Genomic DNA, 27,114 nt, shown 5'->3' with positions numbered 1-27,114 from the left:
GGTGCAGTTCTGAACATCTCAACTGAAGATAGGGGCGATTAAAGCAGAATAATATTGCATTTTCATTTTTTATGGGAGGGGCGCAAATCACAAATGAGTGATTATGGGCTAGGTTGATGTGGGCTCTTAAGACCAACATACCATAAAAATTTCTTCATCCTCGGTGCCACGGTTCAGGTAGTTATTTAGGAAAAACTGAATTTTTTGGGGTTTGGGGGGGGGGCCCAGCGCGGGGGGGACCAAACGAAATTTTTCCGTAAAAGTCTAGTGGGGCTACATGCCCACCAAATTTCATTTTCCCTGGTGTTTCGGTGTCCCTGGTATCGTTGACGAAAAATTCAGTAGATGACAAAAAAAAACAAAAAAAATAACTTTGACAATCCCTATATCCCCATAATAATTATAGATAGTGTGTCCTTTATTATAGATAAAGTGTCCTTATCAGCTTCTTTGCTACACAATTGCAATTGGATGCAAACGTTATTTACAATGTCAGTTTTATTATTAACCTACTTAGAAGTTTAATTAATTGGGTGGATTTCTTTAAGAAGAACCGGACCTAGAGCTCTGAACCTCACTCTCTAAAATTCTCATTGGTTGAACAGATGCCTACGTCACCAACTGTTGCACACTAGTTCACGCCCACAGGCGCGCGCACATAACGGTGGCGTGCAGAGTGCTGAGTATGAAGCGGATCTGTGAAACATTCGCTTAACAAAAAAACAAACAAAAAAAAACATATCCATTATCTTAAAATAACATCACATTTTCGGACTTGTTATGTGACATTTTGAGACTCGAAAATGATTGGCACGTTTGTTTTGCTCGTTTTGTTGTGTCTAGTTGGTAAGTTACAAATCTGTTTTTCATAACAATGTTTGGCCTATCACAAAATAGTTACATAATACACACAATACTAGGCCTACTTCTTATGGTAAGAAGATTTACATTATTTAAATATTTAAAGGGGTGGTTCGGGATTTTTGACATCGGACCTCATTTTTAAGTCAGCCTGGTTGTTATTCATCAGTGGAGACATTTTTTTTTTTTAATTATCCAGTCCTTATATTTGGATAGTTAGCCGATGCTAGGCTAGCGCGAGTCAATGGTATATGTTAGCCAGCCATTAAAAACCGTTTTACCCACTCCACAGTGCACCAAACGCAAATCAATTATAACACTAGACTATCGATGTATATGTCCGTTGAGAGAATAATGTTAGAAATCAAACTTACCTTTCATCTCAATGATCCCAAAGGAACTAGTTTCTCAGCAGCTGCGGAATTTTACTTTGCTCCGGTTAGTAATGCGGCAAAAAGTAAACACAGAACAGAAGCGCACTGTAATCAGTGTACCAGCGGCAGGTAAATACACTTGCGTCATGTGTGTACCGGCTCACTCGGTTGCCTAGGTAATCAATATCACTCCGCTGCTGCTGTAGACAAGGCATGATTACAGGGAACAAATTATAACTAATGCAATGTGATGAAAGGTAAGTTTGATTTCTAACATTATTCTCTCAACGGACATATACATCGATAGTCAAGTGTTATAATTGATTTGCGTTTGGTGCACTGTGGAGTGGGTAAAACGGTTTTTAATGGCTGGCTAACACATATACCATTGACTCGCGCTAGCCTAGCATCGGCTAACTATCCAAATATAAGGACTGGATAATAAAAATAAAAAAAATGTCTCCACTGATGAATAACAACCAGGCTGACTTAAAAATGAGGTCCGATGTCAAAAATCCCGAACCACCCCTTTAAGCCGTGTAATCTCGATCTGCAGGTGTTTTTCAGGTTGAATCACATGAAGTTCAGTCAGTAATGCTGGGAGACTCTGTCACTCTGGACTCGAATGTTTCTGAAGTACAGTTGACGGATGAGATCGAATGGAGGTTTGACACCAGTCGCATAGCTTACACAATTAACTTGGGCAATCCAAAGTATTATGATGAGAGATTCAAAGACAGACTGAAGCTGGAGAGAAACGGATCTCTCACCATCAACGACAGCAGAACCACTGACAGTGGAGTCTTTACATTTAGGACCATTATCAATAACAAGGAGTTAGACGTTCAGTGTTACTGTTTACGGTAGGTGTAGTATAATTAATATAGCCTAAAGTTCATTTCATATTGTAAATGACAAAATCGTTCTCAAAATTATCAATTTTTCAAGATGTTTTTTTTATATTGGACATTAGGCCTACATACACTTTTCAGGCTGTAGCCTGATCCTGTACGGCTAAACAATTGTTTAAATCCAATTGTTATACACGAAGGTGATATTCATTATTTGACCACCAGATGGCCACAACGTACACCGTATTGAAAAGCTTCGCGTAATGAACCCTTTACGACACACAGTCATTCATTTGTCTCGCTTGGAGACACAAGGGGCTTTCACACTGGAGGAACGTTTTTTATATTCCTATAACTATTGGCGGAAGTTCCCGCGTTTTGGCATGGTTGTCGCACAGCAGAAACTGGGTATACAGTATCCAGATGCAGACCCGCAGCACCAGCCTCAGACCGGAAGCATGACGAATGTCACATTAATAATCAGGCGCAAGGCGGTAGTGCAGCTTCAATCAACAGGCAATTTTTTTTATTCGATAATTCAACATACATATATAGAAAGATAGCTACAACAGACCTTCAGTGCAGTAGCCTACCCACAAAGAAACAATTACAAAAAAATAATAATAATAACCAACGGTGAGATGTCTTTATTTCTGTCAAGATGTGGTGAACTAATTTATGAATTAGGTGTTTATCTGCTTAAAATCGGCATTATGTATCTTTTATCGTTTGTAACAATTGTTTTATTGTTGCCGTTTGATGAGTAGCCTAATCAATCAAACGGCATTGCAAAGTAAAGTAGAATTAGGCGTAACTAACCCAAACAATAATATTTCTTTAATTTCTGTAATTTTTCTGTCATGATAAAAATAGCCTATTAAATCGACACACTTAGTTCTCATTTTATTGATCAGGGAACACAGAAGCTCAACCGAACCTGCTTGACACGCGAGAACAATCTACATCTGGATTACCTTCATACTACACAAATTCATAGTATATAGAACATACTTTTTTAGTGGTTGTGAAGTAATTACTTATTCAAAGTACTCAAGAGAGTATGCCATGTCGGTCGCAGCCACGTTCTTGTGGACTTAAAAATGGCTGCCGTGTGTCCGTTAAGTCCATGAGACCGTAAGGTGTCTCATTTGTCATTTTAGGCTTCAGAAGGGTGCTCGCGAGCGCCCCCTTAGCGGTCGATGTGTGCCCTCAATGCACACTTTTGTGTATTAGCTGATGTGTGCTTTGATGAATAAAAGCCTAAATTCAATCTGAAAGCAATTGTGTCTTATTTAAAAGTATTGTCATTACAGTTTTTTACAATCGCTATGACAGTTTTTTCAATACATTTAACAAGTTTCCTAAACTCTTAACACACCAACACACCTAAAACACACAATTGGCAAAACGGTTAATTTCATGCTCAAAATCACACATTATAAACTAAACTACAAAACTAATTTTCAAAATACAATAATACACTAACACTATACACCATGTCTACCAAAACATTAACACATGTTCTCTTACACCAGGAACATTTAGTCAATCATAGCACAATGTCATAAAAAACACTAACATCAGATGGAATTACAGAAACTGCATTATTTTATATGTGTCAGGTCTGCCCTTATACAACAGACATATTATTCTATAGATATATTATACTATCTATTATATCTATAGATATTGTATTGATCATAGATTGTGTTTTGCACTGCAGTTTCTTTTGAAGTCTCTCTACATTTTTGTTTTGTTTGTAATGTAAATGCATTTTGTTGTTGTTTTTTTGCAGCAAAAATTCAATACAACAAAATAAATGACCTTTCTTAGAGTAGCTTTATGGAATGTATGGTTTATGAAAAAAAGATGACAGAGACAGAATTACTGCAGTAACGGCTTTATTTGCAAAAGGACAGATAACAAAGATAACAAAAATATGCAATATAGCTGCCATTTACAGTATTACTGTATGTGAAAATACAAAAAATACAAACAGAAAAGGTCATCTTCTAATCTGCCCGGTCTTCTGCATTTGTCCACGTTCTCATCCACATCACACCTGAAATCTTCCCTGGCAAGGCATCTTGGGAAGAATCTTTTACAGTAACATGCCTTATCCACCCCTGGTAGTGTTCAGCTGTGATGTCTTGTATGCAGCATCTTTTGCATACAGGAGGGACATTTGGTCCTGTGGACTATGGTCAAAAACCTTTCATCTCCAGGCTGAGAAAACTCCTCAAAGGGGTTGAGGAAAGGGAAGTAAGGGGCAAGGAAAATGGACATCATCCTCTGATGGGCGTCAAACCAGGCTGTGACTAGACGGGAATGGTGGAATGCCACATTGTCCCTTATTTGCATAACTTCAATCAGCTGTTTCTCACTAGCAATGGAATAATGTGAAAATACAAAATATACGAACAGAAAAAGCACCAGAAGAATAAAAATAAATAAATAAATAAAAAGATCTTCTAATTATTTGCATAATTCAATCAGCTGTTTCTCAGTAAGAATAGAATAAAATACAGGGGATATATTTGTGTTTCAGTTCACAATATAAGCAGCTGTTTACCTTGACTTTAGCCTGTAAGGTTAGGTTTAGAACATGGTGTTATCTGTTCTGACATACAGTGTTAAAGCATTGGTAAATTTGGCAGTAAAAATCCATTGTTTTGTTCTTGTTTGAGCTTGTGTGTAAAAGAAGTTCAAGCATTTTAAATTTGTGTTAATTGTATACATTTTGTGTAAAAGCAACAAGAAATGTGTTAATAGTATAGCTTACACAGACAGATGTAGTGCTAACTGTGTTAAGAGTTTTGGAAAATTGTTAAATGTATTGAAAAATCTGTCATAGCAATCGTAAAAAACTGTAAATATTGTAGATATCAATCCATTTAAAATGTGTACATAGCTCATCTAATAAAACAAAAATGACGTGTGTAATTAGCGCAATACTCTATTAAGACACTATAAGCACACCTCACTTCCACTAGTCCCAAACACGTCTGCATTACCGATCTCTGTCGGTTGTGTTCAGGTACGTTAGCTGTGATATTATTTATTTACTCAACCAATCTCTGTCACAGTACATTAGTATTATATTAGTGTATATTTAAAAAAAAAAAAAAAAAATTCTGTGCTTAAGTTCTCTCTTCAGATGAAGTCCATTATTGTGGAGGAACTGATGCTGTGATCCGATTGGTCGTCATTGCTCTGGTGGGCGTGGCCGCTGCGGCTGCTTTCATTGTGCTGGTTTATGACATCAGATTAAGAAGAGCTGAACAAGAGAGACATCAGACCCACAGTGCTGGATCTGATTCTTTTTGATTCTTGATGATTTTTTATTATTATTATTATTATTATTATTATTAAATGTTGCACTTTGTGACTTTTTGCATGATGACAAAAATAAAAAAAGAATGGATGCAGTGTTTTTTAAATGCTATGTTTAAAATACCAAAATTGAAATAGAACTATAAGCATGCTGTGCTAAAATACTGATTTCAGATTTTTGTGTATGATTTTTTTTTTGCACCTAATTTGTAATTTTGTTTTCTCTTTGGTCAAATAGGAAATTATGTTCACCTGCAGCTCTATAGCTTTCACCATCACTGTCATCGTCACCATCACTGTCATTCGTCACTGTCATCTGTTAGTCACCGTCTGCACTACAGTTCCCAGCATCCTCCTTGGCCCACACCTGCACGTCCTTCGCCATTACCCGTACCTGCCAGTCATCTCGTCATCATCAATCATTGTCTTCAGCTGTTGTCATCATTGTTCATCTGTATTTAAGTTCTCTTCATGTCCTTTGTCATTGTTGGTTATTGTTTGTTCCTTGCATGCTGTCTCACCTAATGGTTGTATTCTGAGTTACTTATTAAAAGACTCTTTGTTACTTTTCTATATTCATCGTCTTCATTGGATCTTTACCGTGACAATAGCTCTACTGGAACCGTACAGAGAAGTTAAACTTGATTTTAAAACAGACATTGATGAGAACCTGTCCCAACTTGGTGGGCGAGTTTGTTTACCCACTTTGAAGAAAAAAAATACGCCCTCGTTGTTGTCTATTATGGTATATCACTGCTTTTGATTGTCTTTTAGTTAATTATGAACAAATGAAATTTTGTGAATTTAAAATTTAAGTGTTTAAATAAGATTACATTTTAGGAAGAAGCTGAAGACTATACATTTTTAAATACAGTAAAAGTAAGTAGGGCCCACAATCCCCTAAACTGGGACCTCATACATTCCACTGGGATTATAAGCAACATGATGTATCAGTTCATGTTCAGTCAGTTTAGTCACTCCATAAGCTTCATCTGCAAGACAAGCGCGTCTGAGTAAAAAAACTCTGACTGATGCAGTAGTTAAAATACTAAATATAGTTTCAGATGTTTTTAAGTGATAAGACAGAACCATACAACAAATAAATAATAAAAATGCACAACAGTTATTCCCCAAGGGAAAAAAAATTAAATCAATATGTTTTCATTCAACATCAAAGAAGAATGCAGAATGTCATGAAGAAGTGATGAATTAAATACTAGTAGGGAATAAACTAGGGATGCACCGAAATGAAAATTCTTGGCCGAAACCGAAAACCGAAAAAGAGGAAACTAAGGCCGAAAACCGAAAACCGAAACACCGAAATAAATTATGCCAATTATTAGTACCATTGCATTTATGGCTATGACTGTGTACTAACTTTACTATAATCAAGGCATTGCATAAATTAATATTAAAGTTTCAAAGAATAAATCAATTAAAATTGTATGCAAATATTTATTTAGCACATTGCAAAGTATAAAATTAAATGTTTAACTTGACCCCACTCATGTGTACATTAAATAATAATGTAAAAGCCTACTGGCCTGCAGAAAGGTTTAAAAATGAAATGTTCTCTCATAAAAACAAAGTGCATTTAGGTCAATACTGCCATAGCCCATAATAATATCTGCAGCTATATGCTCATGGACGTGAGTTGCAAAAACCATAAACAGCTAAGGTAAACACACACACCTCTGATAAATGACGGCTGCTCTGCACACACACGCAAGGTCTCTCGCTCCCTCTCTCTGCCGCGCGCGCGCTACGTATGCGCGCTCATGCTCGCTCGCGATTCCGGGAGATTTAAACTAATTTGCGGGCATCAGGGAGCCGCTATCAATACGCAGGAGACTCCCGGAACTTCCGGAAGACTTGGGACGTCTGTGTTTTAAAAATCGCTGTCCGTGGGTCACTCTCAGATATATTGAAATACGTCCACACCGCAGATATGTTGCTTCAGACAAGCACGTGCAGGTCGCGGTATCTGCTGTTTGCGTCATCACAACATTTCGGCCGTATTGTTTCGGTGATAAAAGTCTTTCGGCCGAAAACCGAAAATACACTTTTGGGCCATTTTCGGCCGAAAATTTTCGGTGGCCGAATATTCGGTGCATCCCTAGAATAAACAGAAAGTCTGAACTTTAAAATCTCACTTAATATGTTAACAACATTAAGGGTCAGTTTGTGTCTGCTGAGAGACTGTCAAACATCTACAGGATGTGGTCTGGAACTCAAAGGGACAACAATATATGAAATGAGACATGAAAATAACAACACAAACAAAGAATTAATGTGTAGTGTTGACACTGATGAGATAAACGTCCCAGCCAACATTCCCATGTTCCCTGCAGGAAAACTCAAATAGGGCCCAGAGAAATGTGTCCATTGGCTCCACATGGGCCATGTATGTTAGACCATAGGGACACATGATGGGTCCACAGAGGGCTCTAATTGAAGCCCTTTCAGATGTTCATTATATGGGCTCACTTGGGTCCCAAATGTGTGCTAGCTGTTTAGCTGTGGTAGTTCGGCTGGCTTCATTAAGTTTGTTCATTCTTGAGTGTGACGTTACTGAATTCCAACATTTTTTCAAGATTATCCAATTATATAAAAGCAACAGTAAAACTTGGTTCATATAAAATGAAATATACATATCTTATCTGATAGAGAGTTTATATCCCTTGACACGCAGCTGATAGTGTTCAAATGTGAGTGAGGGGCGGCCATTTTTTTTTTCTCAAATGAGAAGGCGGGATTGGAGGGACGGCACACACTAATCATTTTGGCTCGTGGGGAAGGTGATGCAACTGCTTTCCTTTTGAGCACTTTTTTTGTAGACAGGCCTACATAAATAAAAAGAAATTAGTCAAGGGCCATGAATTACTATTATATAAAATTATTATATAATCATATAAAACAAATGAAATACATTTTATGGTCCTACACCTTCAAACGATATTTATTTATAAAAATACCTTTAGACCGCTTTACATAGTGATTGCTATCAGGATATGAGGAGACTTTCAACCAGAATAAAAAATATATAATTCTGTAGAGAATCACCTATTGCACCTTTAATATGTAATCAATTTAATCAACTGGTTGAACATGTTTTTATACAATATTGACACTTACCCATAATGGTATTGATTGGTTGGATTCTGAAATCCACTGTTCTTCAGTGATCATATCAAATGATTTGAATAACATCTTCATGCTTCTGAGATTTACTAATTATAAAGTTACATGTGAGAAAAGCACTGAACACCTGTTAAAAACCTACACTGTAAAAACTAAAGGAGCCTCAAATATCCTGTCGGATACTCAAGGAACTTCAAAATGTAATTTAAGTGCCTCAAAGCTCTTTCTCCTATAGTAGGGTTACTGGAGGAGCATTGACCATTTTTGAGGTTCTTGCTGGAACTTATGGGATCCTTTAAGCACTTTGTATTTAGTTCAGAGGTTCTGGAGTCACCTTTTCATTACCATGAGACCTCGAAGTGCTTTGGGGGAAAATAGAGGAACTTGAATGCGATAAAAGGGTTATCGAAAGATCTTTTAACATTTAAGTGGTTCCTGGAAGATCTCTTATGTTAAAGCCAGCATCTGGAGGAACCCAATGGTTCAGTGAGGCCAGAATAAGATTATTATTATCCTATTATTATTATTATTATTATAATAGGCTACTTAAGTTTGATTCAGTATACATACCCAGGTTAAAAAGACGGACTATTAAATGTATTAAAAATGTACTTGAGTGTGTTTTTAGTAGGCCTACAATACAAATATACTTTAATGCATTTTTAATACATTTAACAGTAGCCTACGTCTTTTTCACCTGGGTAGCTTATATTTATTTAGTATAGGCCTATTTTATTGATTAATTTAAACCTTAAACAACAACACTAATAATATGAATAATAATATGAAGAAGAAGAACCAGGAGTCGGAAGAAAAGTTTTATTCTGTCACGAAACTGCTGCTATTCCTCAGCTGTCGTCACTTCAGTGATGCTCCGCCTGCTCGCGCGCAATCAAAGCTCAGCTGATCGACGTCATCGGGAAAGTAACGGCTCCTCTCATCAAAGCTACCGACGTTTGTTCGGCTCTCCGTTACAAGGTTTGTAAACTCGCCAAATAATATACAGAGTCTACTCACTATATATTCAAACACACATATATTTAAACTAAATGTATTATACATTACTACGTTTTTACAGTGTTTACCACTCGTTTATTGCACAGTATCTGGTATGAAGGTTTTAGCCGGCCCGCGATGCTAACTATACGTTGATCTAATGAGCAAATGGAAATGATTGACTTATTGTCTTAGATTGATTTAGTCATTCATTCAACATATTCTGTACAACTCTGTCTTCAAATTGCTGATATAGCCTAACTTATGTAGCTGATTCCTGCTGTCGTCATTGGCGTTTGTTATGAATAACAAAAGCAGGTTAACGTTATATAGTTTGGTCTGTTTTTGATTAGCCTAACTTTACTTACTACAGGTGCCCTCATTCTCTCAAATACCATTATAGAGCCATTTGGGTCATTATACGAAAACGTGCCATTTTGTGTCCCTCAGAAAAAAAAAGCTCTGTAAATCTTAATAAACCATAAAACAAATAAAATATTTTATAATTTAGTTTCCATAATATGTCTCATAATATAAAAATAAATTAATTTCGGTTTCTTTTGTTTTTAAAGGATTTTAATCACATTTTTGTGCAAAGCATCTTGCAGAAATGTTGAAAATGGCCTGTCCCTCAGTATGATTTTTCTACTTCTACTTGCTATCGAGGCCAAAAAAGTCAAAATATCATAAAAAAACATATACTTGTATAAAGCCTTAAGTGTCAGTTCATTAGTCATGAATGGATTTTATTCTTAACATGTGTCAAATTTAGAAAAAAAACACAATTTAGTCGGGTCCCTAGGTTCTCGTCAACCCTGTTACTTTTTATGAAAACACCTCTTTAAAAAAAATAGACTGTTCCAAAAGTTGCATCAGTTCCAGGAAGTGACATCATTTGCCTTTCATGATGTTGATGGTAGAAGACAAGTAAGTGTTATCTTCTTTTAATGAATTTTCTTTGAGTTTATGTAATGTCTGAAAGACAGGGACACGCTCACTGTGTCAGCCCTGTTACCAGAAAAGCATACGTTAAAAAGTTATTTGTACATATTTAAAAATGTACATATATTACAACATTTAAGCCTCTCAATAAGGCACATAATGTGGTGTCATTACCTATACCTCATGGCTAGTAATGGCCGCCAATAACATTTTTCGTCAACCCTGTTACCGTCAACCCTGTTATCATTCCAGGGTAACAGGGTTGACGAAAGTATGCTTTTGTGTGTCTTACCCATGTTGTATACCCAAGAAGGGTTAAATCAAGGGCAACTGGACTTTGCTTTGCCTCTCATCCAAGGTGTTTCTTCAGTTCTAAATGACTGATGGGGAGTGCCAGGTATTTAACCTCTGTGGGGTTGTCACCCCTGAGCCAACCCTTCTTGGATAACTATGACCTGGGTGACTGAGAATTTTCACAGACGTACTTTTCTTACTAATAGTATTTACATAATATACAGTGGGGAGAACAAGTATTTGATACACTGCCAATTTTGCAGGTTTTCCCACTTACAAAGCATGTAGAAGTCTGTCATTTTTATCATAGGTACTCTTCAACTGTGAGTGACGGAATCTAAAACAAAAATCCAGAAAATAACATTGTATGATTTTTTTAAGTAATTAATTTGCATTTTATTGCATGACATAAGTATTTGATACATCAGAAAAGCAGAACTTAATATTTGGTACAGAAACCTTTGCAATTACAGAGATCATACGTTTCCTGTAGTTCTTGACCAGGTTTGCACACACTGCAGCAGGGATTTTGGCCCACTCCTCCATACAGACCTTCTCCAGATCCTTCAGGTTTCGGGGCTGTCGCTGGGCAATACGGACTTTCAGCTCCCTCCTAAGATCTTCTATTGGGTTCAGGTCTGGAGACTGGCTAGGCCACTCCAGGACCTTGAGATGCTTCTTACGGAGTCACTCCTTAGTTGCCCTGGCTGTGTGTTTCGGGTCGTTGTCATGCTGGAAGACCCAGCCACGACCCATCTTCAATGCTCTTACTGAGGTCTCGCGATAGAGATCTCGCGATACATGGCCCCATCCATCCTCCCCTAAATACGGTGCAGTCGTCCTGTCCCCTTTGCAGAAAAGCATACCCAAAGAATGATGTTTCCACCTCCATGCTTCACGGTTGGGATGGTGATCTTGGGGTTGTACTCATCCTTCTTCTTCCTCCAAACAGACTTCAACAAACTTCTTCTTAGACCAAAAAGCTCTATTTTTGTCTCATCAGACCACATGACCTTCTCCCATTCCTCCTCTGGATCATCCAGATGGTCATTGGCAAACTTCAGACGGGCCTGGACATGCGCTGGCTTGAGCAGGGGGACCTTGCGTGCGCTACAGGATTTTAATCCATGACGGCGTAGTGTGTTACTAATGGTTTTCTTTGAGACTGTGGTCCCAGCTCTCTTCAGGTCATTGACCAGGTCCTGCCGTGTAGTTCTGGGCTGATCCCTCACCTTCCTCATTATCATTGATGCCCCACGAGGTGAGATCTTGCATGGTGCCCCAGACCGAGGGAGACTGACCGTCATCTTGTACTTCTTCCAATTTCTAATAATTGCACCAACAGTTGTTGCCTTCTCACCAAGCTGCTTGCCTATTGTCCTGTAGCCCATCCCAGCCTTGTGCAGGTCTACAATTTTATCCCTCATGTCCTTACACAGCTCTCTGGTCTTGGCCATTGTGGAGAGGTTGGAGTATGTTTGATTGAGTGTGTGGACAGGTGTCTTTTATACAGGTAACGAGTTCAAACAGGTGCAGTTAATACAGGTAATGACTAATGAGAGGAGAACAGGAGGGCTTCTTAAAGAAAAACTAACAGGTCTGTGAGAGCCGGAATTCTTACTGGTTGGTAGGTGATCAAATACTTATGTCATGCAATAAAATGCTAATTAATTATTTAAAAATCATAGAATGTGATTTTCTGGATTTTTGTTTTAGATTCCGTCTTTCACAGTTGAAGTGTACCTATGATATCAATTACAGACTTCTACATGCTTTGTAAGTGGGAAAGGTCAAAGAAGGAGAGAGGTTTTTTTAATACTTTTTTATAGTGGCCTTTAGTAAGTGATCGTTAGTGTTTTTTGCTTATTCTGTTATGGCCAAACATGTTCAATTGGTCATTTAATTGCAATGTAATGTTAATGTTTTAATAAAACAATTGGTTTACATTTACATCTGCAGAATCATCATAATTATTCATAATTTTTATGCTAAAATATCTCAATAGAGCTGTCTCCAAAATATGCTGATTAGTCATGTTGAATTAAAGGTTTATGAATGTCCAATTAAGACTCCATTACACCCATAACTGTAACTCAAACAAACGGTATAACCAATACGGTAACTGTTGTCAACCCTGTTACTGATGTGTCAACCCTGTTACTTGTATAATATTCTAATATCATTTAAAAAATGAAAATAAAAATGTAATCAACTAATTGTAAATGTTTAGTAAGAGAGGCTAATAATCCACTCAAAATTGAATTGAGGTGTTTTATTTTTGTTTCCATACATTTTTCTTAAAACAGAAGATGCTGGGAGAGTGTCATTTGGAAATGAACGTATTCATCCGCTAAAAAAAATAAAACTTTCAATATTCTCAATTCACAAACACTATTAATGTAACAAGGGTGGGTTTATCTTTCACAGTATATACGATTTGTTCTATATATGTATTTAAAACCTTTTCAAAATGTAATTAATATGTCGGTAACAGGGTTGACCAAACACACACATTTGCGTTGGTTATATGAAAAAAAATAAGATAGCCTGAGATGGCACGGCACATTTTCCTAAGAGGTAAGGATCTACTTCATCCAAAAAGGGGCTTAAAGATTTTCAAAACAGTACTTTGAAAATCAAACATTAAAAGTGGGAAATGGCACGTTTTCGTATAATGACCCATTTACTGGTCAATAAATATTATGTTGTTAATAATTAGCTTTGTTATTTTGTTTCCCCAGAACAACCAGTACATTTCTAAAATAATCTGAACATTTCAGTGGCAACATTGAATTACAGTAAGTTACCTATACACCACATGCTTTATTACGATGAACTTTTCTGTGTGAAATTGTATTGTTTGACTGTGTACTTGTGTTCTCTTACGAGAGGTCTCTCGTACTGCGTAAGATATCTTACGCTAGGGGAAAATCCTTTTCCGCGAGATATTGAAGCCAAAAATTATCCTTAATTTTGTAATAATGCAAAACGCGTTGCAGCAGCAATGCAGACATAGGCGAGACAGCTCGCGCGCCTATTGGCTGCTCTGCGGCAACTGCAGCAGCCTATCGAGCGAGGCCTGGCGTGACGCCAGACCCAATCAGGGCACTTCGCGCCCGCTGCGTCACGTCCCGCCGAAATGGGCGTGGTCTAGGCCTATAAATATCGCTCGCAGGCAGCTATTATCTGATTTTTCATCCTTCAAGCGAAGCACACGCATCGCTGGAGCTGGATTAGAAGCCGCGCCGTCGAGAGAGAGCACCTTCAGCGGGACGAGTCACTGAAGTCGCTGGCCGCGCCGCCTTCCTGCCTTCCTGCTGCGCTTTCCGGCGCTTATATCCTTCTCTTTTATTTGCACTGTATTTCTGTGTGTGTGTGTCGCCGCCGCGACACACATTTCTAAAAGAGCTAGCGTCTTTTTAAAGATGCCTTCCTGCGGCTCGTGCAGAGCCACACTCAGCGACGGGGACCGCCACGTGATCTGCGTTTCCTGCCTGGGTGAGGAACATGCAGCTCTCGCGCTCGCTGACGGCGGATGCCCTCACTGCGAGCTGATGGCAATGGCGACTCTGAGGACTCGCCTAGCCGTCTTCACCGAGACTGCTCCCCCGCCCGCCGCGGCGTCGCGCCGTAAAAAGCGCCGTGCCCAGCGGGCCCCGGAACCCTCCCTCAGCCGCCAAAGCTCGCCGGTTCGCCCGCTTGCTTCCCCGGCTTCTTCTGTTTCGCTTCCTGACGGACAGCGGCCGCCGTCTGCCGCCGCTTCCGTTGATATCGCGGATGAGGAAGCCCTGCTGGGAGAGGATGATTCCTGCTCTATCCTGGCGTCAGGCAGTGAGGATTGGGCGGGCTCTGAGGACCCCGCACCCCCTGCCCGCACTTCGTCAGGCAAGAGAGCTTCTATTGAGACGGAACTCATGCGAGTACTCGCACAGGCCGCGGCGAGCCTCGGCCTCGAGTGGTCTTCGCCTGAGCAGCCCGCTCACAACCGGCTGGATGGATTTTTCCTGCCTGGGGAGCGCGCTTCGCCTGTGTCCAGACCGGCGCCTTTTCTTCCTGAGTTACACGAAGAAGTCGCCAAGTCCTGGAGCGCCCCCTATTCTGCTAGAGTGCGTCCTGCTGTTTCTTTGGCATTCTCCGCCGTTGACGATGCCAAGAACAGAGGATACCTCTCGCTGCCGCCGGTTGAAGAGGCGATAGCGGCCCACTTATGCCCGCCCTCCGCTGGACGGCGCGCTAAGCCGGCCCTGCCCTCTAAAGCTTGCCGCACGACGTCGAGCTTGCTCCACCGCGCTTTCTCCGCCGCCGGGCAAGCTGCGTCAGCGTTGCACACCATGGCAACGCTCCAGATCTTCCAGGCCGATCTCCTCCGTAAGCTGGATGAGGAAGGACCTGACGCGATCTGTGTGCCGGACTTAAGGAGTGCCACGGACCTCGCTCTTCGTGCTACTAAGTCCGCAGCGCAAGCCATTGGACGGACTATGGCTTCTCTCACCGTGTCTGAGAGACATCTCTGGCTGACGCTCTCGGAAATGGCCGAGTCTGAACGCACCGCGTTCCTCGACGCCCCGCTTTCCGCCACAGGCCTCTTTGGATCCTCCGTCAAAGATTTCGCGGAGAGATTCGCAGAGGTACAGAAAGCGTCTCAGGCCATGAAGCACTTCCTCCCGAAGCGCTCCAGCTCTGCAGCAGGCCGTGCGAAACCGTCTGCTCAGAGCTCACAGCCACAGCCACCGTCCACTGCCTCCACTTCACAGCGCCGCCAGGCCAGAAGCGCGAGACCGCGCTCCCGCTCATCCGGTCGCCGCCCCGCAGGACGCGGCTCGCGACCTAGGATCACGGTGAAGCCCGAGGCCCCGAAGTCGTCCTAGCACAGCTAGGAAAACGACGGTGTTCCAGTCCCGCTGCGGCCGGACTCACACCAAAGCTATTCGCTCGTCCAGTTCCAGAAAATGTGACTGTTCCAGTGTTTTCTGCAGCCAACAAGTCGGTTCTGTCACCCGCTTGCCTGCACACAAATGCCGTTTTCACGGCTACCCAGATAAATCCCCAAAAGAGTGTGTTTTCTGGTGTCCCGGCCACGGCCGATGGTGTTTCGTGTGTAGTAAGAATGCCCACTGCCCAGTGCCCATCCCTACACATAAGCACAGCCTGTCACACAGGGCTCGCGCACATAAAACCGACTCAGATCGGTTGCGCTTCAAACATGGTGAACGTGCCCACTACCCAGTGCCCACTAACACCACGTTATGCATGTCTCACGGTTTCTGTAAAAACGAAACCAAAGTGCACTCGCTTCACGCAAGCGAACGATGCTTTCAGTGTGATAAATGTGCCCGCTGTCCCGCGCCCACATCCACACATAGACATGACAGTTCCCACGGGAACCGCCCAGCCCTCCCCCTCGCGGTTAACCACCGTAGAGGAGTCGAGCGCGGGCAATCTGCCCGCTGTCATCAGCGCGCCCCATGCCTCAAATGTCACGAGCGACACGCTTGTGTTACAGCACACCGAAGCTTCTCCATCGCTGAGCGAGCGGAGCGCGCTTCGTATTCGACCCCTAGCTATCCATGCAGACGCATGGGCAAAGCTACCCGGGGTTTCGAAATGGGTGCTGAACATTATAGAAAGAGGCTATTCGCTGCAGTTTCGCCGACGCCCTCGCCGCTATGTGGCGCGCGTCGAGACCACGGTAAAAACAGAAGTAGCACATCTACTTCGAGCCGAAGTGACGAAACTATTGAGCAAAGGGGCCATAGAACCTCTCTCTCAAGATCAGAGCGAGGGAGGGCTATACAGCAGATACTTCCTGGTACCGAAAAAAGACGGGGGTCTCAGACCCATACTAGATCTAAGGCAGCTGAACAAAGTGCTTGTGAAGCGACAGTTCAGGATGCTCACGACCAGGCAAATCCTTGTGCAGATTCGCCAAGGAGATTGGTTTGTGTCAATAGATCTGAAAGACGCGTATTTTCAAATACAGATAGCGTCACGTCACAGGCGATATTTGAGATTCGCCTTCGAGGGCCAGGCATATCAGTACACAGTCCTGCCGTTCGGTTTGTCCCTAGCACCCCGTACATTTACGAAGTGCATGGACGCGGCGCTCGCACCCCTCAGAATGAGAGGCATGCGAGTGCTGAACTATTTGGACGATTGGCTGATTCTAGCGCAATCTCGCGCAGTGCTCATAGAACACACGACCATTTTACTCGATCACCTCGAGGATTTGGGTCTGAGTGTCAATTGGGCGAAGAGCTCCCTGTCACCCAGTCAGAAAATATCTTTCCTGGGCACAGAACTGGACTCACTATCCATGATAGCGCGACTATCACAACAGCGCGCGGTAGACATTCGACGCACAGCGAACTCTTTTCGCTGCGGCGCGTCTGTCCCGCTCAAAAGATTTCAGAAGATGCTAGGTCTCATGGCCTCAGCATCGTCAGTGCTCCAGCTGGGTCTGCTACGCATGCGCCCGCTGCAGTTTTGGCTGAAAGCGCGAGTCCCACGCGAAGCGTGGGCACCCGGTTTGCTTCGCCTCAGGGTCAATCAGAAATGCGTTACAGCTCTGAAACCCTGGAAAGCGAACGACTGGTACCAATCAGGTGTAAGCCTGGGGACTTCCTCGAGGGTGAAAGTGGTGTCCACGGACGCGTCCACCTCGGGATGGGGAGCGCTGCTCGAGGGCAGACCGTTCTTCGGCCAGTGGTCAGAACGGGAGAAGCTCCTGCACATAAACTGCCTCGAAATGCTGGCAGTAGACAACGCGCTGACGCGTTTTTGTCCCCAAATAAAAGGTCACCACGTCTTGGTCCGTTCGGACAACATGTCTGTGGTGTCCTACATAAATCGCCAGGGCGGCATCAGATCCGAGAAACTGTACAGGCTGGCAGAACGCCTCCTAGTATGGGCTCAGTGCAACCTGCGCTCGCTCAGAGCAGCGCACGTGCCAGGGATCATGAATATAGGACCAGACAGACTGTCCAGGAACAATGTTCCGGCAGGCGAATGGTCCCTACACCCACAGACAGTCCAACTGCTGTGGAAGAAATTCGGCAGAGCGAAAGTGGACCTGTTTGCGTCTCAAGAAAACGCTCACTGTCAAGAATTTTTCTCCAAGAGCAGGAGCGCGCTGTCCCATGTGTGGCCCCGCCGCCCGCTCTATGCTTTTCCCCCCGTCTCTCTCCTGCCTCAGGTGATAGAACGGATCAGGGAAGAAGGATGCTCAGTACTGCTGGTAGCACCGTTCTGGAAAAACCAACCTTGGTTCCCAGCCGTGATGCAGTTAGCAAGTACTGCCCCGTGGCCGGTACCAGTGAGGAGAGATCTCCTCTCACAGGCCCGCGGCTCGATCTGGCATCCTCACCCGGAACTATGGTCCCTTCATGTCTGGGCCATCAACGGGTACATGTTGGACTCCCTAAAGGAGTATTAAACACGATCACGCAGGCTAGAGCTCCGTCTACAAGACGACTCTATTCTTCGAAATGGTCAGTGTTTTCGGGCTGGTGCACAGCCCGTGGTGTGTCACCCACAAACTGTGATGTGACGGAGGTGCTTTCCTTCCTACAAGAGCTGTTGGATGGGGGCAGGGCCCCCTCCACGCTCAAAGTTTATGTGGCGGCTATAGCAGCGTTCTCAGAAACAACGCTTGGTCAGTCAATAGGAAGGAACGATTTAGTCATCCGCTTCCTTAGAGGAGCTAAGAGACTGAATCCTCCCAGACCTCCCTCAGTCCCCGTATGGGACCTTTCTACGGTTCTGGAAGCCATGAAAGGTGCGCCATTTGAGCCTTTGCAGTCAATCGATTTAAAACACCTGTCTTTCAAAACAGTGTTTTTGCTGGCTCTCGCTTCAGTGAAGCGCATAGGGGATCTGCACGCGCTCTCTGTGAGCGCGGCGTGCATGGAGTTTGGGCCCAATGACTCAAAAGTTATACTCAAACCTAAGCACGGTTATGTTCCAAAATCCCTCAACACACCGTTTAGGGCGCAGATTATCTCTCTGTCAGCCCTACCGGTCCCTGATGAGGAAAGAGACGCGAGCCTCCTTTGCCCAGTCAGGGCATTACGAGCTTATGTGTCTCGCTCGTCTGTTTTCAGACAGACGGAACAGCTCTTTGTTTCGTTTAGCGGACGTTCTAAGGGACTAGCCGCGTCGAAACAGAGCCTATCCAGATGGATAGTTGATGCTATAGCGCTGGCATACGCCTCCAAGGGCATGCAGTGCCCTTTGGGTGTCAGAGCGCATTCCACGAGAGGCATGGCCTCTTCGTGGGCCTGGTCAAGTGGGATTGCCTTGCAAGATATTTGTATGGCGGCAGGCTGGGCCTCCCCGTCTACATTTATAAGGTTTTATAACCTAGAGGTTCCCGCCCTGCAGGCCAGGCTGCTGTCGGTCTAAACTACCAGTATTATCTGACCTGATGCGTTCAGCTCAGAATGCTGCGTTTGCTGAGCACAGCTCGATGTTCGACAGTTTAAAGCTGGGCAAACTGTGTAAGACCCACATTTTTTCCCATCAGTTCAGGCCGTACCCCGCCCTGTCTGTATGATGAAATTCGCGTCCCTTCGACGCTACTTTATGTGGAAAAGTGAGGCTGCACCCCTCCTTCTTCCCGGACTCTCTGTGAGTTCACTGAGTGATTGTGCACTATATGTACCCCGGGCTTTCGCCCTTGGGTCTTTGGTGTCAGATCTCAGCATGCACGGCGTTTTACATTGGGTCCCCTAGCGTAAGATATCTTACGCAGTACGAGAGACCTCTCGTAAGAGAACGTACTCGGTTACTAACGTAACCTCGGTTCTCTCTAGAAGAGGGAACGAGTACTGCGTATCTTGCCGTGTATGCACACGCTCTGGTTGCTTCGATGATGAAAAACCAGATAATAGCTGCCTGCGAGCGATATTTATAGGCCTAGACCACGCCCATTTCGGCGGGACGTGACGCAGCGGGCGCGAAGTGCCCTGATTGGGTCTGGCGTCACGCCAGGCCTCGCTCGATAGGCTGCTGCAGTTGCCGCAGAGCAGCCAATAGGCGCGCGAGCTGTCTCGCCTATGTCTGCATTGCTGCTGCAACGCGTTTTGCATTATTACAAAATTAAGGATAATTTTTGGCTTCAATATCTCGCGGAAAAGGATTTTCCCCTAGCGTAAGATATCTTACGCAGTACTCGTTCCCTCTTCTAGAGAGAACCGAGGTTACGTTAGTAACCGAGTACGTTTTTTAATCAGTTATTCTTTGAAAATCTTCCCTCATGCTCTCAAATCTCATTCATGTTACTCAGAAAAATAATATCACTATTATTTTATATTATTATTATCACTATAAAAAGCTATTATATGGCTTCAGAAGACTTACAACACAACCCATAACACATGAGTTGTGAACTCATTGATTATTTTTAGGATCTTTTCTCTGACATTTTTGGAGCTTAACCATTTTTACATAAATTGTTGCATTGAATTGAACTAGACAAGTGTACATAAGAATGGTTTCATGAATGATTTACATTATTTTTTTCTGCTTGTTTCATGCAGTGAAAGCGAACAGTGACTGGGGTTGCATTATGCCTGAGATCTGCTTTTGGGTTCCACAGACAGAAAGTCAAACAGGTTTGGAACGTCACAAGGCTGAAATTTTTAATTATTAAAATTTCACAACTATCACTTTAATAACCTTACTAACAGTAAATTGTGTTCTTTGCAGGGATTTCGGTAAGCTGAAATACAAGTTTGAACAAGAATAAAAATCCTCCTGTAGACCTGAAAATCACTGAAGTGCCTGGACCATCCACCAGAAAAGAGGAAAAACAAACGGAAAATGAAGCTGATGCACCTTTTCAGTTTTCTAACTCTTTAAGTATCTCACATGTCACTCGTGAAGATTTTATTATTGATTGCATTTTATGTTGCAGCGAGTAAAGGTGCGGTCACATTTTTGAATTTCGTGAAATTACACAGGCAAAAAAGTCCATTGACCATTGTCAGCAGTGTAGTGACGTAATGTATGAAGCACAGCTCACACAGGAGTCACTTTCAAGCAGCTTTCTGTTGGTCAAATCTAGCGAATTCCAGTGACCAACTTGGTCCGATAGTGACATTTGTGACCACAAACGAAATTGCTGATTGTGTGGATTCCTATTGAAATGACTGAAATTCACCAGTGAACATTCACAGAACAACAGATAATTTTACTGCACCTTAATACTGTTTCCAGATCGAAGCCTCTACTTCCTCTATCTTGTTTCATGAGAATACTCAACAACCATTTATGAACACTGTTGATTTCAAGTCACACATTTAAGCTTTTCAAAAGCCATAGTGTACATTACAGTCTCCAGTCTAACGGCATCCCAGACTTCAACATTTTATGATTCAAAATAGCTGAATAACTAACCATCAGAGATTTCGGAATAGAGATAAAGGTTAGGATCATAATTTTCAGGAATATTACAGCACAATGAGTGCATATTAGCACTGTTTGTTTGTTTTTGGCATCTGATAGAGCTTTTGGACTTGGAAACAGTGATGTCAGACTTAACAATTGGACTGAAACACACATTTTTTAAAGTTAAGTGAAGATGGACATTTTTAATTAGTCAAAATGTATTTATTTGTTTTTTACATTGATTTATTTCGTGGAACATATGCGTTTCCATGTATTTTGTTGAAATGTTTTTTCTTGTGTGACTATGGTTGATTATTCATGTTGCTTATGTATTATACAATTATTTGTGTATTCATTGATATTACAGTTTTTTTGGATTGCTTACACACTAAAATTAAAAGTAGTACACTATTAGCAAAACCTTACACTCAAGAAGCAAAACATCAGCCCATATTTGCACAACTATAAGCACATTGTCAACCTCACACTTGTTGCAAAACTCTACACACAGTGATTTGCAAAACACTAAACACACTTAACATACATTACACACAAAAATCTATCATGAAGTCACTTCCTTGCAATACCAAAGCACTGACTGTCAAATTACCGCACCGTCCAACCAATTGGTTCAACACAGTCATCAGGTGTGCAAACACTTGTTTGCTTAATTGTAGACACACCAATCAGGTGTATAAGCACTATAAAAAGCAGCAGGTGAGTTCATCAGTCTTCAAGCACAATGGAAAGAGTCAGAGAAAGAGTAAGACGAGGAGGAGGAGGAGGACGAGGAGGAGGAGGAGGAGGAGGAGGAGGAGGACGAGGAGGAGGAGGAGGAGGAGGAGGAGGAGGAGGAGGAGGAGGAGGAGGAGGAGGAGGACGAGGACGAGGAGGAGGAGGAGGAGGAGGAGGAGGAGGAGGAGGAGGAGGAGGACGAGGACGAGGAGGAGGAGGACGAGGACGAGGAGGAGGAGGACGAGGAGGACGAGGACGAGGACGAGGAAGGGGAGGAAGAGGAATCAACAGAGGAGGAATCAACAGAGGAAGAGGAAGAGATGGAGGCCATGCTGGAGGTAGAGGAAGAGGAAGAGGAAGAGGAAGACAAGAAGGTGCTCAAAGAGGACCGAATCTGACAAATGAGATCCGCGCAACACTGGTTGTGGTGGTGGTGGCGCAATGGATAAGACACATGCCTTTGGTGTGAGAGACCCGGGTTCGAATCCACTGTGAGACACCAATGTGTCCCTGAGCAAGACACTTAACCCCTAGTTGCTCCAGAGGCGTGCGACCTCTGACATATATATAGCAATTGTAAGTCGCTTTGGATAAAAGCGTCAGCTAAATGAATAAATGTAAATGTAAAAATGGTTGACCACGTTGTCAATTTTGCCTGACACTGTTCTTCAGAGAGTTTTACGAATGGATGGAGAAGAGATCCAGCATGAGTTCATTTACGTAGATGAGGCTGGGTTCAATCTGACGAGAACACGAAGGAGGGGAAGAAACATCATTGGCCACAGGGCTATAGTCAATGTCCCAGGGCAACGTGGGGGTAATATAACACTCTGTGCAGCCATTACACAGAATGGGGTCCTCCACCGCCATGCCCATATGGGCCCTTACAACACAGCACTCATACTTACATTCTTGGACCAATTGCACAACATAACAGCAGCAAATCAAATCGATCATATGCAATACATTGTTGTCTGGGACAATGTGTCTTTCCACCGCTCTGCTCTGGTTCAGAACTGGTTTCAGCAACATCCACATTTCACCGTCCTATATCTTCCACCATACTCTCCATTCCTCAACCCTATAGAAGAGTTTTTCTCGGCATGGCGGTGGAAGGTATATGATCTCCGTCTCCAGGCTGAGGTACCCCTCATCCAAGCCATGGAGGAGGCCTGTGACCAGATGGAGGTAGCAGCAATGCAAGGATGGATTCGTCATTCAAGACGTTTCTTCCCAAGGTGTCTTGCTAATGACAACATTGCCTGCGATGTTGATGAAATTCTCTGGCCAGATCCAGCTAGGCGAAGAGACAATGTCTAGTTTTATTTTATTTTTTTTACAGTAAACTTACAGTACAATACGTAAAGTGACATTTTGTTACAGTATTATGAATCTCCATGTCAACATTTTGGGCGTGTTGAGAAATAAATGAGTTTCTTCAGTCTGCAACATTGGTCTTGTGTAGTGTTTGGTGAATTTACATTATATTTGTACTTTGTTGATGGTAGCCTACTCTAATCATAGGGAAGTAGAAGTGCTAAAAGTGTTTTAGGTTTATCACAGCAGAGTGTAACTCGTGCAAACAGAGTATAGTAATGTGAAACGTGTGTGTTTCATATGGTAACAAAGTGTGCTTTTTAAACAGAAGTGTATAGTTTTTACAAGAGTGTTTAATTATGCAAAGGATCTGTAGTGTTTTGCTAATTGGGTGTGTGGTTGTGCTAATTGTGTGTAGTGTTTTGAAAACACGGGCCCTGTTTTGAAAATTGTGCTTAAGCAATCCAAAAAAACTGTAATGTATAGTTAGCTTTTTTTTTCATGTTCATGGAAGTGTATGTATAAAAATGAATATAAAATATGTAATAAACAATTCTTATTTTGTATTTGGTTCAATTTGTTTATTATAATAGAAGTCAAAGGTAACCATAGTAACAACATGAAATTAAATATTAAAAAAATTAAATTTGGTTCCTGGAGGCACCCAAAGTGGTTCCACACAGTGCCTAATATAAGAGTTCCTCAGGAAACTTGTGTGGTTCTTCAGAGAACCACCACTTTTTAAAGGGTGCCTAGAGGATCTACAGACGGTTCCGCCGGTGTGGCAAAGTGAAGAACCCCAAAAGGTTCCTCCAGGCACCTTTTATTTTTACAGTGTAGATTTACTCTTCTAGCTGACCCTGACAGCCGCGGTCACTGGGGTCACTCAGGCCTGTTGCCTATGCATCAATTCTTAGTTAAAACATTTGATTTACTTTTCATCTTAGCTGTGTGTGTGTGTGTGTGTGTGTGTGTGTGTGTGTGTGTGTGTGTGTGTGTGTGTGTGTGTGTGTGTGTGTGTGTGTGTGTGTGTGTGTGTGTGTTACAGGATGTTCTGAGGTGAGCTACTGTCACACAGGGGAGGTAAAATGACCATCTGTCCTCCAGAAAATCAATGGAGATATTCTTCTGACTCACAGCCCATATGTGGACATTTTGATTATGTAACTATATGTATGTAACTACATGATTATGTAGTTCAGTGACCTGTGTGAGAGTATAATTCCTGCTGTATTAAGTGTGTACGGCAGAGCGGCCTATGAACTCCTTGAGTGTTGAAGCTGACTTCTGCTGATGAAACTGCAAACTATTCTTTAGTGAAAAAGTTCTTCAATTGATGCATCTCTTGACTCCTGGTCTTCATTCATCATATCTGGACCTACATTTATTTTTTTAAGTATTTCTTGTATTATTTAGATCAGTGTTATAGTCTGATGCCAGTCAGATCCCATTTAGTTTAAGGGATCTTTTTGCAGTTTAACAAATGAGCAACTTCATGTTAAGAAATGTTGCATAATCTTTCTTTTTGCCTTGGCCGGTTTACAAACGCGTCACATGAAATTTCTAGTAAATTGCGGTAATCGTCAACTATACAGATGTGGAAATAAAGCGTAACTGGGTAATGGGCTCCTACACTCATGACATAGCCTAGTGTTTTGAAAGTAGTTTCTTCTCCATCTCTCAGACTATTTTGACAGATACACACTGACACTGCACGCTCACTAAAAGCCCATAGGGTGAGGTGTTTAAAGATGTGATTGGGCCAGCCCAGTGTCAATCAAGAAAAGAACCAATGGGCCGCTGATTAATATTGGTTTCATGGGCCAGTCAAACTAACGCTGACTTTTTTTGACCGATGCATTACACCGGCACTAACCCAGCGTCGCCAATTGAGCAAATCAAAATAAAACGAATGAGCCGCCGATGTACGGGTTTTATGGGCCGTACGTGTATATATATGGGTCATTCTATTAGGGGTACATTTCATGTCAGCCAAAAAGTCAGGAAATCAGTATTCTTTTTTGATCAATAAACTAGGTGGTTGAATAATATATGCCCTTAATGTGCTAGATTAATTATTTGGCAAGCTTATGCTCTAATGACTTTTTAAATATGTTAATGACAATTTTAATTTGATTCATTATTTTGTCAACTGTGTTACATGAATGAAGTACCACATGTTTGATAACACATTTGTTTGAAGTTTTTTTGAGTCTATTCAGTTTTTGAGAGTTATCTCTCTAACTGATTTGTAAATATGAATTTAGGGCTTCATAATGGCCATTGTGGGATGCTATCATGAAGGATGAAACTTTTCTTCGACATAAATCCACAGTATGCTGAATTTAGTATTATTCACCATCCTTACCCAAGATGTCTATCTCCAGAGATATCCCTATCTATTTTTCTGACAGTTTAGTTCACATTTAAAAGATTTATGAAATAAAAACCACACATAACACAGTTGACAGAAGTAACACCATTGACAGGACATAATTAGAAGGAAAAGAGAAAACTTTAAGATGATAACTTTCTTTTTATTCAACAAATGTAAGTAACAAGCAATTAATATGAGTTCAGTTTAAAAAAAAAAAGATTAAAACATTACAGTGAAATTATTTAAACTTAAACAACAAACAACAATTTTGAATCCATAGTTTCTATTGCAAACAAGAACATCACGCCCAGCCCATACTGTTTCTCAGCAGCAGATAAACCCATCTCCCTAAAACACAAATCACTCTGTTTAATATTATGCATTTTTAAACACACACATTATAATAATATATATTATTACGTTAATTAATATATTATATTACACTGAACAAAATTATAAACGCAACACTTTTGTTTTTGCCCCCATTTTTCATGAGCTGAACTCAAATACTTTTTCTATGTACACAAAAGGCATATAATCAGTTACTAATTTTGGACATCTGGTTCAGAGATATGGTACGGAAATAGAATATAACAATGACGATATCTGACGATATCTTAAACTTGTTTCACAAAACCCTAACTGTGACAGAGGGCTCTGTCACGATCGCGACAACACTGTATTCACACATGTATATGAACCACTGTTCAACCGTTCACATGTTTATCCTACCCTTGGGTGCACACTAGGGTCAGGTTAACGCTACAGTTTCATACATAACGCATTCATGTCCACTCCATTACTACATCCTATCCTATAGCCCTTAATAAACACACACAAACACCAGATAAGTTCAGCAATACATATTTATTGTACTTATCTGCACGTTATTTCGTCATTAGTTGTGTGTTTATGTTGCGTCTTTGTCCATGTTACCGGAAGCAAATGGCAAACCCCGGTGACGATCCAGAAGGGTGGATATCAGTAAATTCCCGCGTTGCGCATGCGCGATCGCTCTGGTAACTGGACTGTCGTAAATGTTGTTTGTTTAGGGTTGAGTTAATACATGTATGATAAGGAATGATGTTTATATACATATATATAGTATTTTATATATATATATATATATATATATATATTTAGGTGATGAATGTTACACAATGTGAATGTGTATATTTGATTTTCTGACACTAATGTTATGTATATAAATATGTATGTAAAGCTATAATACTTACCTCTGTAAGAATGTGGATGAGTCCATGTGGGTGGAGCTTCTGGTTTAAAAGCCAGCCTTGTTTGATTGTTCAAGGGGTTTTTTTGTAGTTTGGAGTCTTACTTTGACAAAGTGTAGTTGTGTGTACTTACCTTTCTGTAGAAGGACGTAACAGCCAAGGGCTGTCTGGATATTTTTACTCCAGTTTCCCCATCTTTTCATTTATTATTTTGTATATATATTTTTTTTCTTTAATAAAACAACTTGCACCAGAAGTACTATTGCGGCTTTGCC

General features: G+C 41.7%; 1 protein-coding gene and 2 long non-coding RNA genes across 3 annotated transcripts in view; all 3 read left to right on the top strand.

The window, feature by feature from the left end:
- LOC309475590 (uncharacterized protein) overlaps positions 1-27,114 on the top strand; it is a 335,445-nt gene that overhangs the window by 148,100 nt on the left and 160,231 nt on the right. The gene's annotated exons all lie outside the window — the stretch shown is intronic.
- Positions 508-1,970, top strand: LOC309475706. The gene is made up of 2 exons (XR_014197795.1): positions 508-846; positions 1,792-1,970. It is a non-coding gene; the product is annotated as an uncharacterized lncRNA (long non-coding RNA).
- On the top strand, positions 5,082-5,992 carry LOC309475133. Its single transcript, XR_014197524.1, has 2 exons — positions 5,082-5,123; positions 5,232-5,992. It is a non-coding gene; the product is annotated as an uncharacterized lncRNA (long non-coding RNA).

Source organism: Leuciscus leuciscus, assembly GCF_965113295.1.
Source record: "Leuciscus leuciscus genome assembly, chromosome: 15".
NCBI classification, from domain to species: Eukaryota; Metazoa; Chordata; class Actinopteri; order Cypriniformes; family Leuciscidae; genus Leuciscus; species Leuciscus leuciscus.
This window is presented reverse-complemented; position numbering and strand designations above follow the sequence as displayed.